Source organism: Balaenoptera physalus (genome assembly GCF_965194825.1).
Source record: "Balaenoptera physalus genome assembly, chromosome: 7".
NCBI classification, from domain to species: domain Eukaryota; kingdom Metazoa; phylum Chordata; class Mammalia; order Artiodactyla; family Balaenopteridae; genus Balaenoptera; species Balaenoptera physalus.
The window spans coordinates 25,355,340-25,375,740 of NC_138886.1; the positions used below are offsets into that span (position 1 = coordinate 25,355,340).

A 20,401-nucleotide genomic window follows, 5' to 3' on the forward strand; every position below is an offset into this window, starting at 1 on the left:
GACAGGGTGAGAGAGTGGCATGGACATATATACACTACCAAATGTAAAATAGATAGCTAGTGGGAAGCAGCCGCATAGCACAGGGAGATCAGCTCAGTGCTTTGTGACCACCTAGAGGGGTGGGATAGGGAGAGTGGGAGGGAGGGAGATGCAAGAGGGAAGAGATATGGGAACATATGTATATGTATAACTGATTCACTTTGTTATAAAGCAGAAACTAACACACCATTGTAAAGCAATTATACTCCAATAAAGATGTTTAAAAAAAAAAAAAAAAAGATATCTGTTGAGAATTCTTCTTGGACCCATGGATTATTTAGAAGTGTGTAGTTTAATTTCAAAGTATTTGGAGATTTTCCTCTAATCTTCCTGTCATTGATTTCTGCTTTGAGTCCATTGTGGTAAAAGCATGCATTCTATATGATTTCTGTTCTTTTAAATTTTTTAAGGTTTGTATTATGTCTTAGGATATATATTGCATATGTTCTGTGGGACCTTGAAAGGAATGTGTGTCGTTCTATAAGTGTCAATTGCAACATGTTGATTGATGGATATTTTTGCAGAGTGTAGGATTCTGTGTTGACACTTCTTACAAGACTCCAATTAGGTCTTTTGTTATCATCCCAGAGCTTCTGTTCATTTTCTTTTTCAGTCTATTTTTCTTCTGTTGTTTAGAACAGAGATGATTTTACTTCTTCCTTTTCAATGTGAATGCCTTTTTTTCTTTTCTTTTCTTTTCTTTCTTTTCTTTTCTTTCTTCTTTCCTTCCTTCCTTTCTTTCTTACTCTCTCTCTTTCTCTCTCTCTTTCTTTCTTCCTTCCTTCCTTCCTTCCTTCCTTCCTTCCTTCCTTCCTTCCTTCCTTTCTTTCTTTCTTTCTTCCTTTCTTCCTTCCTTCCTTTCTTCCTTTCTTCCTTCCTTCCTTTCTTCCTTCCTTCCTTCCTTTCTTTCTCTCTCTCTCTTTCTCTCTTTCTCTTTCTCTCTCTCTCTCTCTCTCTTTCTCTCTTTCTCTCTTTCTCCCTTTCTCCCTTTCTCCCTTTCTCTCTCTCTTTCTTTCTTTCTTTCTTTCTTTCTTTCCTTTCCTTTTCTTTTCTTTTCTTTTCTTTCCTTTCTTTTTGCCTAATTGCTCTGGCTAGGACATCCAATAAATGAGCTGTTAAGAAATAAAGGAATATTCATATGAGGGATTGAATAAAGGTGGAAACTCAGAAAGACCGGTAGAGCCCTGGAACCAGCTTTCACTTCAAAGGCATTTGCCAAGCCTGATGAATATGAGCATCATTTTGCTGCCTCATGGTAAGTGAATGAAAGAAGATAAGCCTAGGGTTCTAAGGAGTCTAATAGAAATCCATGAAGTTGGGCTTCCAGATGTCTACACCCTCATTGTAATGGTGAGCTAGACATCCACTTGGCTTCCATTCCATCAACTTGGTTTCAAAGAGGACTGCAAAGAAAATTGCACATCTCATATTCTGGTAGAAAGTAGAGGGGAGGATCTCCCTTAAGAATTCATAATCACAACCCTCCCATGGGTTGTATCCTTACATGGACCAATTTCTACATGGAATTGTATTCAGTAACAGCTTTAAACTCTAAAAGCCTTAAGAATTAATGCAGATCTGCACTCTAGGTTTTCTCAAAGGAATCAATGCAAAGATTTGGAAGAATACAACAACAAAAAAGCAAAATCTTCTTTAGACATGATTTCCTTTCCTCCGTCTCTCTCATTTTTTCCCTTCATTTCCAACCTGTGTATCTCAATGCCATGCTATTTTAACCCCTTCATCATTATGTTGACCATTGGGCTATCCCATCTTGACACTTGACCAACAGTGACCACCAGAATTTCTTTCACCATGCACAAGATATGCTGAGCTGATCCAGGATAACTAGAGAACCCCAAGGCTCCATGTTCCTGGTCCTCTCTCCTTCCACTTAAAGGGAAGAACACAGAGCCCTTAGTAAAATGAATTTCTTCTCTATGATTCTTAAATTTTTATACTGAATACAATTTTCATTTTGTTCTACCACAAAATCTACACTATCACGTTAATGAAATAACCCACACAAATCATTAGCCATACAGACAGAACCATGCTTTCTGCTAACTATACAGACAGAACCACACTGCTGCCAACATTCAAGATAATTCATGTGCATCCTTGAGCAGTCTGTTGAGGGAAAATAAGGTCTACCATTAAGAGAAGGGACATTTCACCAGGGTTCTTTGTGTGGGAGGGAGAAACACATACCATTGTGAAATGCTTTGCTATGTAAAACTATCTCATGAAATGCAACTATCCCAACCTCTGCCACTTTGTGAGAATTCCAGAGTATCAGGAGATGTCCTGTCCAGGAACACCTGCAATTATAAGACATAGTAATCATCCCTGAAATAGTCACCGGATGTTTCATCCTTAGGATTACAAAAATTCTCATTGCTGTAATCAATTAGCTTCACAGTGACACGGAGGCACTCCCTCATGTGTTTCCTTTCTCTGGGGTCACTGGTGCACTAAGATGTCCAAACACAAAAGTGTAATTTTGTCACAAAAACATCACACAGAACATGACTTAACTATCAGATTCAAATTGGACCACCTCTATTGAAAGTCTACTCATATACAATCCTTGCAACAGCATATGAACTGGCTGCTTTTTAGACATTTTACATATAAGCAAGTTAAGGCTTCAACAGGCTAAGTAACTTGTCCAAAACTAGATATCCAGTAAATGTCATATCAGATCTCAGACCCTGTTTCTCTGACTCTAAGTACTGTGCTCTTTCCACTGACCAACCTGGGAATTAAAGCAGGAGAAATTCGGTTCCTTACAAATGAGGAAATTGTGCAGCGCCAAGGTTGTGGACCTGGTTTGGGGCAATTAGATATTCTCTGTCCTAGTGGCCTAAACTCTAAATCCTGCCAGAATTTAGCCAAATTGGTTACAGTAGCAACTGAGTAAAAATTTGTTGATGGCTAGCAAAATTAATAATGAGTAAGAACATCTATATGATATTTCTGCATTTAAAATTTTCCTTTCATGTTTATTATCTACTTTCCATCTCCAAAATAAAATAGGATGTGTTTTACCTTTCTCACTCTACAAAGAAGGACACTTAGGTTCAGAGAGGGAGTGTGCCATGACTACCTACGACCACACAACTAGTAAGTGAAGGAGACCAGAGCTGGAACACAGGGTCTCTGACTTCAAGCTCAGTGTTCTTCCTGCTGCCTCGAAATAAACCCAGACTCTTCCTAATGTTAAAGACATTGTCTTAAATCCCTTAAGCTCTCGAGGGGCAGTGGGGACACACTGTGGGGAAGACCATGCATTCATTTCTTCCCAGCTGAGTCTATGTTGTCATCTATCACCCTGTTGCTCATCTGGCTTCTCATTCATTTCCTTCCCTAAAATAAATGCCAAATGAGCGATGCCAAATGCCTGATCTCTCCACTCCATTTCCTCAGTCATTTACCTATGTAAGATGTAAAGGCTGTAGCCCCACTCATGGAGCATGTGTAAACATTTGTTGGTTGTCCCCATCATCCATCCCTCTTCCCCTCTTCTTAACTCTACCCTGAATTCCCTAGTAAAGTATTTTGAGTGGAATTAATCCTGAATGCTGACTCCCTGGAAATATCACCAAAATAAACAGTGGATAAGACAAAGCTGAGTATATTCTTATCAAGGTAAGGGAGAATACCACCATGAGAGAGTCTTACTAACATCACAGGGGCAAAGTTGGGATGTTTATAAGATTCTGAAGTCTGGTTTAAGATAGGCTTTCAATTCGGGGAGGGCTTGATTAGGATTAGATAAGGATCATGATATAAGAGTTTGGGATTGGTAGACAATCAAGTATTTTGAGGCAGAGTTTTGAAGAGTCTTACAGAATTGACAGTCATTTGATGCTATTTATTGAAAATTCAAAGTTTTATGTTTATTTAAATTGTGTTTGTTTTGCTTGTTTGTTTATAAAGACTAGGCAGGAATTTCCTGAAATGAACAATAAACTGCAACTTTTATCTTCATCACTACATTGATGAAGACAGTGGAACAGTAGTCACATTAGTGAAGACGGCCAAATAGTAGTCAGGTTAAAAAGGACAGTAAGCTGTGTGGATGTAGATGGATTTGGCTCTGAATCCATTCCCAGGAGGGTGCCTGATTGACTTAAATAAATCAACAAATCCCATCCCGCTGGTCACAGTGACTGGTTCAGCAATGGGCACAAAAAACAAATCAGGCCAGTGGGACCAATGAAGACTTATCATGGAGCTACATGCAAAGCACACATTCTACTATCTACTGAATTTGAACCCTGGAGTCTATAGCCCCACAAGTTGCTGTCAGTGATTCTGCAAGCATAAGGGAAAAGGTCTTCCTGGAAGAGAGCCAATGCTAAGGAAGGAGGGCTGAGAAAGAAGAGAGAGAAGCCAAGTTCCACTCTAATTACTCATTTGAGCCACTGAATCAAACCTTGAAGCCAGCCCTACTGGGACCATACATAAATGTGTTTCCTTTATAAACAAAGCCACTTGAAGGTGGATCTTCTATTACTTGCAATGCAAAGTGCCCAGTGCCTGGCACACAGTTCTTATTAATGTTAACACTAGCGAAGACAACTCTAGCTTGATTTTGCAACTAACCAGCCACGTGACCCAAGTAAGTCATTAATCCTCTCTGGGCATCTTATTCTTCATCTGTTATATTTTGGGACCATTAACTGGTTTTTAAACCCACAGTCAACTCCTAGATTTCATTATTTTGTAAATTATCGTTCTACGAACTAGAATGAATTAATCTGGAAACCTCCCTTCAGGCCTTGCCACATGACTCAACAAGCCAGTCCTGGAGGGATGATATATTGGTATTTCATACCAGCCTGGGTTCTTGGCTGTGATAAGAAACAGGGCTCTGAGATAACCAATTGGTCACTACTGAGCAGATTCCAAGTAGCAGGTCAGATTTGGGAAGCTGGTTGGATAAATATTAGCCTTTATCACAACTCAAACAATCCCAACTGCCAAACCAAAGAGTTCTTGGGGAGGAATTGTGTTCCCTCTTCCTCTTTGGAGAACCAGAAATCACAATGCAATTTTGTCACACTGCCCAGCAGATAACTCTCTTTTCTAGCTAGTAAATAAAGGTGTGCACCACCCTATGTGTGTAAAGGTATTGCGTGCCTATGCTCATTTCTCCTTCAGGTAAAGAGGAACAGGGTTGGTTAACAAGCCCTGGGTTTTACTTCTAACCAACCTGAGAACTCTGGTCATAGGAAAGCCAGTCTGAAGAGTCTGAAGGATTATTAAAAGATACTGCAAAAACTCACATCCAGGAAAAAGAAGTTTCCAACTTTATGTTCGTGGCAGAATTCCTTTCCAAATTTCAAAAGCTGTGTCAATACAAACAATGGTTGTTGGAGAACTCAAGTAATCATCTGGGCGATTCAAGTCAAAATGTTTTTCCTTAAATTATTCAATTGAGACAAGAGAATTTCCCTTCTGAATTACCTAGATAATTATCTTAACCTTAAGAGCTCATATTTGTACAGTTCTTCATGGTTTTCAAAGTACAGCCCAGAATGACTCTTGTTCAGGGGATCAGGACACCCATAATGATAGTCTTTTTAAGTGACAGTGAGATGAATTCTAATGCCACAGTGGTATCATGGACCCTGGCAAGTCTGCAGCCTAGTAAGGGAGCTTGTGTCTAGGTTTTATTGGGAGAAAGAGACGGAGAGAGAGAGAGAGGAAGAATGTGTATCTGTGTATACGTATGTATGACACGAACTTACTTTTTAGGCCCAGAGTGTCTAATAATCCTTTTGGATGGCAGTCAGCTTTGGGCCATAAATCACCAGGACCATCATTTCTTTAGGGAGATATTTGCAACAAGCCTTGGGTTAGAAGGAATATAAATTTTCTGAAGCCTGAGCATTTCTTTTCTGGTTATTCATGCAGGGTGAATTGCCCCTCTCCCTCCTGAAATAAAACAGGAGTGTCAACCTCACATGCTTCACTCTAGATTTCTGGAAAGGATAACATGTCAGGGCCCAGGAGACAGGCACCTCCACTGCCTCTCCCTGTGGGATTGGTAACAGGCAGCCATCCTGGAGTGGAGGTCGTCAGGCGCAGAGGAGCAAGTCTGAGCCAAATGAGAAGCCAGGTAGCGCTCAGCGTGGCAAGAGAAAGAACCACTTCTAGCCATTCACCTCTCCAGCTGGGACCCCTGAGGCTGAGAGCGTGAGCGGGAAGGCAGGGAGAGGGTTCCGACCGCGAAAGACCGTGTGTGTCCTCAAAACAGGCGCTGCACTAGGGGCTTCAGACCAGCTCTGCTAATGCTGGCTCCGAGACTTCAAGCAAATTACCTCTCCTCTCTATAAGTCATCATACATAAGATAACAAAGTGGCCTGGTTCAGCTTAGAGATCTAGTCCCTTGGGAAATCTCTACAGATCAATTTGATTCAATGCACAGTGAATACTTTCTGAGTGCCTGGCCCTGGGCTAGGTGCCAGAGTTATGCATGAGCAGTGCACCCAGTGCCTAAAACAGACCAAAAATTGGCCTACCGTTGAAAAAAGGGATAACAGATATATGGAAAAGGGAAGAGATGGGAAAAGTGATTAACATCTGAAAAGTAAGGAGGGGGGGAGCTCTGGGGAAACTTTTGCGGGGAGGAAAGATAATGAACAGGACTTTTGAAGGACCAAGCAGAATGGCCAGCAGGAATAAAGCCTATGGGGAGAAAAGCGCTGACTGTGTAAAATAAAGGAGAAAATCCTGCTGTGGCTGGAGCATCCGAGGAGGTTCCCCATGTCCAGGGCTGTGTCTTCCTTCCTGTCCTGTGTGTACTCACATTGACCTTGCCCCTTCCATGCCATTCAGCTGGGGTGAGAGCAAGGAAGTGGAGCCCATTGAGCTTCCTATTCTGGGCTTAGGGAAAGGCGGGGCAAAAAGGAGTGAGTGAGAGAAAGGCTCCTTATAGCACCACTGCTGGAGAGAAGGGGTAGGGACAGGGGAGTGCTTCCTTTTTTATTATTTTATTTAACTTCATTCTATATGTTCCCATGATTTACATGAACTACTTGACTCCATAAGTGTGTTTTTTCTCTTGTTCTTTCTGGCGTGACTTCCCCATCTCTCTCTCCTCTCCCCTCCATCACTGTCTCTCATGTCTACAATCCCTTCCCCCAGATACCCCATGTTAACAAGATAAGTCAGGGCCCTTGCAAGGAACAGATGGCCCACTCATACAGACTATTCAAGGAGATTTTATTAAAGGGACAATTTTAAAGGTGTGAGCTGGGTCAAGAAAAACTAGCAAAAGATGGTGAAGCAAGAGCAGATAGGCCTCTAGGCTTGAAGGGCCAAAAATAAAGATTATAAAACAAAGAGAATGGTCATCTGGAGGCCCCCCGCCAGGCACGATGGTCATCAATAAAGGGGGGGCACCTACCTGCAGCCACCGCCACTGGCAGAAACGAAGCCAGGGGCATATACCCTGAGCTCACATTCCTCCCTCTTTCTCATCTTTTGCTGGTCCTTCCCATACCAAACCAACCAGAAGCCAAAGGGTACGCTGGTCCATAGATACAGCCCATCAAGGTCAGGGTCCAGGGCACGGAGCTGGTTGGGGAAGGTAGGGAATGGATTTGGGAGACAAACAGAAAAACCCAGCACAACCTAATATACATTCTCCCAAAGACTTCTCTGCAGACATATAATTCTCTAGATATCCATATATTACCATACATGAGATTTTTATCATTTTTTACCAAAAAGGCAGCATATTGCACACACTTTTGCTTATCTTGCTTTTTACATTCAACAGTGGCTCATAGACTAACCCTCCAAGTCGTTTTGTAGAGCTGCATTCATTCTTTATTCTTCTTTTTATTCTTTATTCTTCTCTTTAAATAGCTGCAAAATATCCCATGAGATGAATGTATGATTAGTTACTCAGTAATTCTCTTATTTTCCAGTTATTTTGTCAGTTTAAGCAGTGCTGCAAAAAACATCTGTATATTCATGCCATTATGTATTAGTGTTTTTTCTATGTTGTAAATTCCCAGAATGGAGACGGCTTGGTTTAATAGTATATCTGAGAATCTCTGTCCCCTCTTCTCAATTTTGTTGTAAATCTAAAACTGCTCTTAAAAAATTGTCTTTAAGGAAAGAGTATATTTGAGTATGTATGTGTATTTTAAATAGAAGTTGTCAGAATGCAATCATGCCATAACTTTTTCAAGTGTTCAAGAAGAACAGGCAAGGAAGGGAAATAAATCTAGTGTCTCCATTCGTGTGTCACCTGCTCCAGAAGGTCGTCCCTGATCTCCCTACTCTGTCCCCTTTATTGTCACTGCTCATGGTTTACCCCTCCTCTTCCATACCCCCCGTGCATCCCCAAAACCGTAAACTTTCTGAGGTTAGAAACTGTGTCTGAGACACCTCTGAACCCCCACCATCTAGCATGGAGCCTGCAATGTGTTAGACTTGCTATGCTTATTAAATGAAAGAATGAATGAACCAAACAAAGGTGACAAGAACTTTCCAGTATCTTCTCTGCCATCCCAGGGTGGGGAAAGGAGCATGGACTCAGGGACGGAGCTTCTGCTTCAGTGCAGAGCTTGCCATTGAGTGGAACATTCTCTGTGGTCTACTTCTTGGGCCCTGAGCTTGACAGATAAGGTGCCAGTGGTGAGGAGCAGACCTCAGATGTGGAAGAGAACTATGAGATGACCACAGAGTGTAGATTAGACCTTTCCCTGGTACACAGTGCTTGTCTCCCTCTCAAGAAGGGAAAATAAAAACAAGACTGCAGCTCATTAAAAACCTTTGGGAAGGGACTTCCCTGGTGGTGCAATGGTTAAGAATCCGCCTGCCAATGCAGAGAACACGGGTTCGAGGCCTGGTCCGGGAAGATCCCACATGCCGTGGAGCAACGAAGCCCGTGCACCACAACTACTGAGCCTGTGCTCTAGAGCCTGTGTGCCACAACTACTGAAGCCCACGCGCCTAGAGCCCAAGCTCCACAAGAGAAGCCACCGCAATGAGGATCCCGCGCACAGCAACGAAGACCCAACACAGCCAAAAGTAAATTAAAAAAAAAAACAAACTTTGGGAAGATGTCTCATAACAAAGCATAGATCCCAGTAACAATAAGGAGAGCCTTCTTTCAGCGTCTTCCGTTTGGGTTCATTAACTCCCTTCCTGCCCTCAGGTTACTCACTAGAGACCCGTTGTCTCAGTCCACCGACTGGTGTGGGTGTCGGCAGAAGTCATTCTTCTCAGAGTTGATGCTTTCAGAAGAAATAAAAGGGAATGGCAAAGTTAACAATGAACTTTCTGCTTTTAACAAACAGAAAAGGTTGTTTTGAATGTTTTTGTATGTTTCTTTTTTTTTTTTTCTTTTGCATTTTAATGTTTGTCTTTCTGGTTTCTCCAGAAAGCCTGGCTACATTGTGTTCTCCTGGAAAATGCTTTGTCCTTGCCTGAAACTATCAGCACAGTTCTCAATGGGTCTGAATTGAGGCCGCCGTGTGGGGGGCTAACTGAAAACAGACCTTCCCTAAAGGGGCTGACTTTGGGTGGACTGACTCATGAGGCTGAGCCCTCCACCACCCTGTGTTCCTCAGGTTCCCGGAGAGGTGATGTTTGGGAGAAGCAGAGAGAGGAGACCGAATGTGCTTCCATCGGTAATGGGTGCTGTTGGAGAACGCTGGTAGGAGAAGATGTTCTCCTGGGGCCAGGCTGAGTGGGGACGATACACATGCTTGGGGTTGGCAGTGGGGTAGCATGTATTGGTTGGGACGGATGCTTCACCAAAAGTGGCTAAAGGTAGAAAAGTCAGAGGGAGAATCTGGAATCTGGTCAACCAGGGAAACCAAGGTCATAGCCAGGGAAGAAAGATCAAGTTCCAGCTCAGGGTTTCTCAGTGTCAGCACATTTCACATTTTGGACTGTACCCTCATCTCATCAGTGGCATCCCATCAGGTTTACCACATTCTATTTGTTAGAAGCAAGTCCCTAAGTCTAGGGAAGGGTTTCATACAGGCGTGAATACCAGGAGGCGGGGATCATGGAGAGCCGTTGCAGAAGCTGCCCACCACAAGGCATTAGCAGAGCACCTTGATCTTCAGAACCATTGCCACCAGGAAAAATTTACTCCTGTCTCCAGGTGTAGACTGTGGGCAACTAAAGCAGACTGACTGCACGAAGAGGAGTTGTGAGTTTTGGTTCCTCCCATTTGATCTACCCCAAGTTCTAGGTTTAGCCATGTGCCTTCACTGTCTCTGGCTTACAGCCGTCATAGCATTTATGTAATGCACTGTCTCTCCTACTTGACAGTGTTTCAGGGCCTGGGATAGAGCTGGTCCTCAGAGCCTGTCATAAGTGAAACTGAAACCACACTTGCCATCTATTGGTCTAGCAAGGTGACAGAGATACCACTTTTCCCACTGGACTCAGCTTTCTTTGATAAGAAAATTTCTTACTGGGTTGAAGTGGTATTAGATGCCATCTAGGTAGAGCTTAAGCAGGGAAAGGCACTGGGCCCTGGGTTGGGCACAGATGGCTTGGCCTTTCCTGAATAGAACAAAGAGAACATAAATACTGAACAGGAGTGACTCCATTATTGGGATAACTTCTACTCTCAAAGGAGTAAACGTTGAATATCTAAGTGGTTTCATTTTGCTTTGCTTTGCTTTTTTTTTTGGAGGAAGTTCTTTTTTATACTTGGAGTTTTATGTAGCGCTGAAAAAGGATCTATTTAGAGAATTACCTTCCCCCATTATAGTAGATACTTGCAAACTTCATGTTACCCTTCTTATATTTAAAAAGGTTGGAAAGCCAATTAGATGCACTCATATGATTTGAAAGAAAGAAGTGAGTAGGGGTCATTTCTTCAGCTCCTGGTTGCCACTACTGTTAGGAAAGTTGTAATTTTCTTGCAGTAGGTCGCAGTGTTTATTCTCCAGGGTTCTGGGTATTGACAAACAGTGGTGGTAGTGCTGGCTTCTTGATCTGACTTCCCGGTCCCTGGGCTGCAGCTTTGGGCAGCCGTTCTCCTGTTTCCTGCTATGGTGGTGGCCCCCACTCAAATTCTACCTAGCACCAGTGGCACCCTCAGAAATACTAGCTCCTCTGGAGGATCAGTTCTGTATTACCTAGCTTAGAGGCTGCTCCTTCAGCCCTTACAACTATTTTGTAAGCACACAATTGTTTATATTAAATCCTATTCTGCTTAAAATACCTAGAGTAATTTCTGATTCCTGTATTTAAACCGATTGATATATATTTTGTCATCTGAAATCCACCATTTTAAAGCCTCCTCTTTGGAACTCAAAACCATTAACTTGTCAACATCTCCTACATAAACACAAATAGAGTTCTAGGAAGTGCAGTGCTTCGGGTGACAGCCCAGCCCCAAGACTAACTTCCTTGGGACTTACCCTTATGACTTGTGAAATGACTCTCACAAGGCAGAGCGGAGATTGTGATAGACCCCAAACTTCAGGTGCCGTCCCAACCACTCCCTTCCCCAGATGTAAAATCATCTTGGAGAGTCTGAGCCCATGCCCTAGGGCGCCCGCCAGCTACTCCCTTTGCCCATTCACGGGACTGTGTGCAGCTCCATTTTCAGCTATGGGAAGGAATCTGCCCTGGTAGGAGAAAGCAGAAAAATCAATCAGAGAGAGCAACTCAATCTCCATTTTTACCTGAAGACAGTGTTGTGTCCCAAGTTTCTTAGAACACTTGAAAATACTAAGAATGGACACGTAAGTTTAGTTGTCTTAGGGAGTCAGTGAGCCTCAGTGAAATGACCAGTGGAATCTGAGTTCTAACCCAGTGCTACCTCTTAGAAGAAATGTAACCTTGCAAATACCATTCAGCTTCTCTGGGCCTCAGTCCCTCATCTGAAAAATGGAGCTAGCACTTTGCAGAGCTAGTACAAAGGGCAAAGAAAATCATCTTTCTGATTTCTAGTAAATGTTAAATAATTGTTGTCCCTTTAAGAACAACAGCCTATAAGAATGTAACAATCACAGGACCAGAGTTCTCATAACATTCAAGAGTTGGAAAGGACCGGTATGGTTACTGGCGGGGAGTTGGCAGGCAATAAATGTTTGTTGAACTAATGAATTAATTGCTGAAGGATGTAATTTAATAATTTTACAACCCCCTATGAAAGTCAGAAACCTGGGGCAACTTGCCAAAGTCACATAACTAATTGGTGACAGGACCAAGGATCAACATACAACCCTCAATTCCCAATCAGTCTTCTCTGCCCAGACTCATATTTTTATAAAGCCATATACAGTTCTCAAAATGATTTGTAGGCAAAATAGCACTGATTTATGGAAAGCAAATCATAAATTTTTCTCAAATACTCATTTCTCAGCATCTGAGACCCATTTTACATGGAGCAGGAATTCAGATTTCCTATTGAAAGTCACTTCAGGGACCAAGGATTACAGAGCCTACTTCCCAAAAGCTAATGTTCCCCAAGTCTCCGCATCACAATCTAAATAGGATGCTGGGAGCGAGGCAAAGAGGAAAGCTCTGGATGCTGGAACGTGGAGGTCAGGGAGAGGAGCCTCCTGTGCTGTGTACTCTAACAATCGCTCAGAAACTTTCTCCTTCCGGGAAGTAAGACGAGTGAATCTGAGGTCTGGACAAGGACATCCTTAGTGATACAAAAGTCTTATGAGTCGACATCCTGAACTACCATGATTCGTAGCAGAAAGTCCCATTAAGCAAATGAAATCACTGAGAGAGAAAGAAGAGACAGCTGAACATGAGAAGCAGCTCAGCAAACACTCTAACGGGAGGAATCACGAGGTTCAGAGAATGGGCAACTCTAGAGAAAATTGCTATTGATTTAAGTGAAAACAGTCCAGAAGTTTAGGAATAATAGGATCGTTGGACTGGCTTATTTCTCTGGTCTGTAACTCCACATATCTCTTCTCCCTGCAACTCCCAAGGCAGATTCTTCTCGTGGATGAATTAGGCCGGGTGAAAACAGGATTCTTGCCCATAATTTTTTCAGCATATCTAGTTGATTTATCTGTTGATACCACTGTGTTATGGCAGTTAAAACACTGCAACATTAGAACAAGCTGGAACAGACTTCGGGCATTCATAAAAGCCATATGAAAACCACATGGAGGAGACGTGGGAGAACCGGTCCAGATAAGAAAGTGGATGCAAACATTTGCAATCCTTTGCTTAAAGCTGAAGTAAGCCGAGTGTTTGGCTGCAGAATTGTAAACACCGCAGTGGAATTTGGGAATCGTCACCATGTAGAAGGCTGGAGACGGAGATGGCTCTGCTCTGGGACAGGTGAATGGCTAAAGCTAGTGGGATAAACCTTCTTTCATTCTCCTACTAGGAGGACCCTATTGACTCACAGGAAGGTTTTAACATTCCTCATTTGCAATCCCTCCCACTTTGAATCTGTGCCCCTCTAGATCTTTTAGGAAGAAATTGGGGACTTGTAATTATCCTTTGACTAGAAAACTGGATTTTTTCATTTTCCTAGGAGGTAGCGTGGATGGATTTGGTGTCAGAGATTGGAGATAGAATTTGTTAGTTCCTGGGTATGTGACCTTGGGTACAAATATAAACCTCTCTTCTGATTTCTAATCTTCAAAATGATTGTGGTAATCACTCACATACTTCAAGAAGAGAATGTTGAAATGTTTCTACAACTCAACAGGGAAGCTGGGACTCACAGTTCAGAGTTCCTGAAACTTGTATAATATATAAACTCTTTCATATGGGAAAAAAAAAACCCACCTCCTCATAGAACCCTAAGAAAATGACTTCAGGCGTGGGACGCAGTCTCTAAGAGTCTCAAACTGAAGCAATGAATGTCTTATTTTGTATATTAAAAAAAAAATTCTTACATTTCAGATGATCATTAACATTGTTTAAAGTAGTTTTTAATGTATAACGGGTAAAATTATTTTCAAGAACATCATCAAAACAAAAATGCAGAATGTTTAAAGCTGTGTAACCATGGGGTCTCCAAGAAGGAGCCACAAATCAGTCCTTTTTTAAGAAACACTGGCAAGGCAGTTAAGAAGTCAGAAGTCAGATTTTAATCCTGGCTTTGCCATTTACTAGCTGTGTGATTTGGGGCAGGGAACGTAATCTCTTCTAAAGCCTCAATTTCCTCATTTTAGATTACTGGAACCAAAAGTACTGATTAAAGGTGAGAAAACCTCCTGGAATCCTACTCTGAAAACATAATCATAAGGGAAGGGAATTCTAGTCAAGGGTCAGGGCCAACTGTGCAAGGTCTGGCACACCCTTTACCCTCGCTGAGCCTCGGTTTCTTTTTGGAGGAAAGAGGGCAATAACCTCTGAGGAGTTTGTCTACCTTACAGAGCTGCCAGGAGGGTCAAAGTGTTGATGTGAAGGCGCCTGCCCTGCAAACAGGGAAGCACCACGCGGCACAGAACTTCTCCTGGAAACGGGACCCTGCGACATGGCTCAAGGCTTAGAAACCGCCATCCCTATCTGGAAAATCGAATCCATCTTGAGGTTAGAATTCTGGTTTATGATCCTCTGCATTTCGTGCCAGAAATGAGCTCAGCCGAAAGTGCCATTAACTACCCGCTGCTGGGGTGGGTTCACTGTGAAGACCCTTTTTATCCGTCAGCTGGCTGTGAAAAGCCGGATGGTTCTTAGATACAGCCATTACCCAGAAAGCCCAGCAGTTCTGCTTCCCAGGGCTCTGGCAAAGCCCGCCCCTCTCAGGACCACGGTAAAACTCTCGCAAGGTCATGAATGAATTCTATTCTCCCTCCCCAGTTGCCCTGCAAACCAACGTACCCAGAGGAGTAAATGAGAAGCAAGGGGCATCCCTGAGTGGCTAATCTACTCCCTTTTTATCCTTCCTCCCCTCATTGTTTCCTCCCCTACCCCTACCCGGAGGCCCATATGATGATGAGTTAGGCTTTATAGAGAAAAGCCCAAAGCAGTCTCTTTCCAGCCTTCTAAAAATCATCTGGGAATAGTCAGCTAATATTCAGCCCATGTTAATGCAGCCATCTCCTCTGTGCCGGGAGCTGAGCCAGGGGCTTTCTCATTGACATTGTCTCTGGTTCATCTTCACAATCAGCCTGACACATTAGAATTATTATTCCCATTTCACAGCCAAGAGGTAGAGGGGAAACTGATACTCTCTGCACAGACTCTTCCAAGTATCAATTTGCTGGTCTGTAGCATCTGTCCTGGCTTTTATTATTATGACTGTGGCTACTCAAAGAGGGGACCCTAGATGGTAGGAAGATGGTTCTAGTCCGAGCACCACCCCAGACAACGGTGTGCCCTTGGACGTTCGCCTTAACCTGCTCTGAGCCATAGTTTCCTCCTGTTTAACTTCTGCCTGTGTGTAATGTGTTTTTGCGGTTTAACTGAGATAATACATGTGTATTCTCTTACATCATGAGGCACTCAACACCTGGGAAGGCTGTTATTGCAGTCAGGGAGGACACCGTAAGCTCGTCACTCAGGCTCCAAGTCATCTTCTGAAAGAGGTAGACGTCACGCTGCTATTCAGTGAAGAACTGAGGAGGGTGCCCAGAGTGTGACCTAGTTACTGAAGTCCAGCCTGACCAGATCCACTTGCCTAATACAGAACAACATAAGGTCGGGAATTGGATGGTCCACTATGAACACAAGAACTACGATAGCGAGTTCCTGTCTCGATCTGGCTGCTGTGCCTTCTAGCTGTGTGATTGGGTGCACCAGCTCTACGAACCTCGGTCCCTTCTCTAAAATAGAGCTGGTAATTGCTACCTTACCTTACAGGGCTGTTGTAAAGATTAAGTAAGAGAAAATGTGTGAACACATTGGCACGGTGCCCAGAACATCACAGAAGTTCGATTCCTTCATGTGTTAGTCTTGAAAACTTGGTTTGGTTTGTGCACAGTGTGCTGTTGCTTTTCACAAGGAAAGATCCCACCGGGGCATAGAACAAGAAGGGCTTCACTTCCCATGTGTAAATCTATGGGAAAACCTTCATCAGAAATGCTGCTGAAGAAGAATGTCCGTCCCTAGGAAAAGTATTGAGAGATCACCAGTAGGTATTCTGCATCTGACCCCAAAAGTATAAGAAGTCCAAGAACACTGCCATTTTTAGCAAACTAGTTGGACGCCAGCTCTTGCTATGATTAATAACCAAGTTTCATTTGGATGGTAAAGCAATGGCACTTTCCAAAGGAAATTTCGTGATTGCCAGGAACTGCTGTCTTGATGCTGAGCGGGGTCTCACTATTTGGCTCACCTGATTAGTAGTAGCTGGCTGCCAGTTGTCACCCATCCTAGGTATGGAGCAGACATCAGCCAGATGAGTTGACTGACCTGAGTGATACAATCTTAAGTCAAGGAAGAGTTTCTTCAGGGAAGCTATACTTGCTTCTCTGCTCATTCTTTTTTCGATTTCCAGCCAAATTGTGACTTTAAAAGGCAGGCAGAATCTTACCCATGTAAAGAACACAATTATACTTCCTGATCTACAGACTTGTTTTGATTGTAATTCCAAGTTCCACACGTTCCTTTTCAGTACTCTGTTTTGGTTCATTCAAATGTTTGAACAAAAAATTAGAGAGTGAAAACAAATAGGTCAGAGGATCTCAAGAGAAGCATAATATGCTGTAGGAGAATAGATGAAAAAATGAAACACAAGAGGAGATGAGGAATGAGGAGGTGACAATTAAGATGGAACTTTGAAAAATGGGTAGAATTTGAAAGTGTAGAAATGGAAGGGAAGTGTTTTCTTGGGCCAATGGAACAACATAAACAAAGACATGGAAGCAGAACACTCAGGATTTTAAAGAGTAAGGAGTTTGATTCATATGGACTATGTAGTACACCCTATATACACACAACTTTCTTGTGCCCTTGTTCATGGAAGACAGTCATTTTATAGTGGAGTTTGGGTAGAGAACAAGAATGTGACAGATCTTTCTTTTTCTTCTAGACACAAGAGAAGATTCTACTTTTCCACCAACCTTGTAATTAGGTAGGGCCATCTGACTAGTTCTGGTCAATGCATTGTGTATAGAAGTGGTAAGTGTCAATTCCTGGGCAGAGAAATCGCCAGTGCAATAATATCCAGCACCTTTTCCCCTGCCATGTCAACTGAAAAGGTTGTGTTTTCCGAATAGTGTAGCTACAACACAGTGGAGGCTGCTGACATATGGATTACTGAATTGTTAATGTGGAGTGGAAGTGGCTTAGAAAGTCTCCTAGATCTTACGTGCACTTTTCATAAACAAGAAATAAATCTCTGGTGTTAAGCTATTGAGATTTGGGAAATGTTTGTTATGGCAGCATAACCTAGTTTATCCTGACTAATACAAAGAATTTTTGAAAAGATACCATGAGTCTTCTGAAGACACACCCTGACCTAATACGTTTACTTGCTTTTCTGAGGATACCAATCCTAAGCATTCTTATGGTCAGAGAAAGAGATAGCTATTCTGTTTGTATGATGCTTCTGGCACATATAGTTGCCTTCCACATTCCAAACAGGAGCTGTTCAAGATAGCAACGCAGAGAGGGCTTTGTGGCTTTATTCTGAAACAACAATAAAGGAAAATATCCTTGACAATCCCTAAAGCTACACTGAGAATTGGATAACTTAAACAGTAACCTCATAGCAGCTTTTCATAGTAATTACTACCATTTAGTAAATTACTCAGATTTCAGCGTGTTAGTTGACACCTTACACCTTACAGCCTTGGCCAATTTCACCCTTACACTAATCCTGCAACATATATATTATTATCCCCAATTTACAGACAAGAAAACAGCCTCAGAGAAGGAACATGACTTGCCCAAGTTCACCTAAGTCAGTTAGAGGAGAGCTAAGACCCAAACCCAGACACGTCTGACTCTAAACCATTTCAGGGAGCTATCTTGTCTATGAAAGCTCACAGGAAGGATAGATAAAAATAGAGTCTTACCCAGAATTGTTCATCTTTACTCTAACAAGGGGAAAAACATGAAATGTGGCAGAGACAGATAGTACTCTCTAAATATTCCTTTCCTCCTCTACATTTCCCAGTCTCTCCAGCAATTAGTCTGGGGCCGTGTGACTAGTTTTGGCCAATGAACTATGAGCAAACATATGTGTTATTTGCAGGCTGAGATTAAAAAGCCAGTGTGTTTCTTTTATCCTTCTCTGCCCCTACTTACCTGGGAGGTCACATAGTCCAGTTGGTGTGACTACACAATGGAGGAGAGCCTCTAGACTTCATGAGATTTTATGCACAGGAGAAGTAAGCCCTATTATGCAAAGCCAGGGAAACTGCCTTTTGGAGACTTGTTTTGTTCTTAGGGGACCACAGGTAAATACAAACTGAATTAATCCTAATGGTTCATGACATATTTTGATCATTGATCTTTGTACAGCCCGCTTTTATTTCATCCACTATTTAATTAGCTATTTTAAACAATGTATGTATTCATGAAACCACCTCTCAGAACTGGAACCTTGACAGTAACATTCATCTAACTACATTGTCCTTCTATCAATTCCTTCCCCTCCCTTCCCTCACATATAATAACCATCACCCTAAGTCCTGTATTCTTCATTCCCTTGCTTTCCTGAATATATGGTTTTATTGTACATATGTGTATTCCTAAAAACTGTGTATATGTGTGTGTACAGTCCCTGTTTTCCCATCTAGTAAACAATTGTTATGAAAATTAAATCAGATGATGTAAGTTGAGGGCTAAGAGCAGGCCCTGAAGTAACGTAGATGCTCATTTAAATGCTAGTTTTCTTTTTATTTGCCTTTTCTTGGTAGTTTTCTCAGAGGCATTTTGGTAAAGGAGCAGTGTCACAGTATGATGTGAAATACCTAAAAACAATTATGTAACTTACCAAAGCAACTGATAAAGTGGCAGAATTCACATCAGAAGGAAAAAACACTTCAGGCCTGAGACAGCTTTTGGCTTTCTAGATGTTTGTCTTGGCAAAAGCAGAAACTCTAATTTCTTGCCTGGTTAGAGAGCAGGAGCTCACGGGGAACTGACACTGCACCTCCTTCTGGATGATAGGGCAGCTGGTCAGTTGCATCAAGTAGTATCCTCAGGTACCATCAAGTTAGCCCTCATGATAGTCCTGGAAGAGACATCAGCTTGACACTGAAAGGAGACACATTTTTAAATGTGAGAGAGGAGATGCTGCAGGAGAAAGTAGCTCAGAAGGGAGGGAAGAGTCCCTGAGACTTACTTCAGATGATAGTAAATAGTAAGTTATTCCAAGGAGGAACATAAATATTGGGAGAAGCTAAGGACGCCAGCTACCTGCCCTGTGGATTATCCAGTGAGCTTACTCTTTAAAAGCAAGGCAGACAAGAGCTGCCAAGTATGAGAGAACAGATCGGATCTGAGGGACCCACCCAAGGAATACTGCTGTGGCAAGGAGTGAGCTCTCCATTGGATGTAAGCAGAGTCTGGCCAACCATCTAGTAAGGATGTTGCAGAGAAGAAGCCAAGTACCAAAGGAAGCTGGGGAAGGGGTGGGATGGGGTATCCAAAGGACTTTAAGATCCCTTTCAATCTGAGCATCTAACTTGATGAATGACCTAAAATGATTTTCATAAAAGTCCAAAAACTTTTGGCCCAATCCTAACCATAAATTTGCTCCCTGCTCAATATAGGGCACTGAAAGGTGTGATTCTCACAAGTTGCCTTGTAATAACCCTTCACATTTGCACTGGGCTTTGCAGTTGACAAAACTCTTCACTTGCTGTATTTATTATGATCCTCTCAATTGTCCCATGAACGACATACTTCACAAAGACCCAAGAGGCAACTCGAATTACCCCAGGTGACGCAGCTGGTAAGTACTATATCCTTCTGGCATCAAGCATGGTATTCTTTGCACTGCATCTCAGCCGCCTCCCTGCCGGTCCAGGGGTTGCGCTAGTACCCAAAATCCAAAGCCCAGCTCTGACATCTACTTACTCCTCCTCATGTGGCTTACGTGTAATGAGGCTGTTTATCCAGCTCAGCTCCTGCCAAGGTACCCAGTGCGATGTTCCTGCTCACGTAGCGGAGTCTCTTACCCCCAGTCCCACTCCCTCCCCTGAAAATTCCTTCCTGGGGAAACACTGGACTCTTGAGAAGCCTGAACTGTTCAACTCTCCCGGGCATGCTAATGAGTTGTTTTAAGCTGTGTGTGAATTTAAAGGAAACCCGGGAGCTTAGCAATCACAGCCCAGGAGTTCAGGCACGAGGTGCCACCCATCTCTGTGCAGCCTGCCTTATGCTCGGATGTTACCACCTCTTTTGAGTGGCACTTCCACCCGCCTTCAGTCTTCCTTTGTTGGGCAAGGATCCCATCAGATTTACAAGCCGGGCAGGGTCAGGCCT

The 20,401-nt window shown here is 42.7% G+C and overlaps 2 long non-coding RNA genes across 2 annotated transcripts in view; both read left to right on the top strand.

The window, feature by feature from the left end:
* LOC309665097 overlaps positions 1–20,401 on the top strand; it is a 914,413-nt gene that overhangs the window by 725,035 nt on the left and 168,977 nt on the right. The gene's annotated exons all lie outside the window — the stretch shown is intronic.
* LOC309665078 overlaps positions 1–20,401 on the top strand; it is a 71,655-nt gene that overhangs the window by 10,652 nt on the left and 40,602 nt on the right. The gene's annotated exons all lie outside the window — the stretch shown is intronic.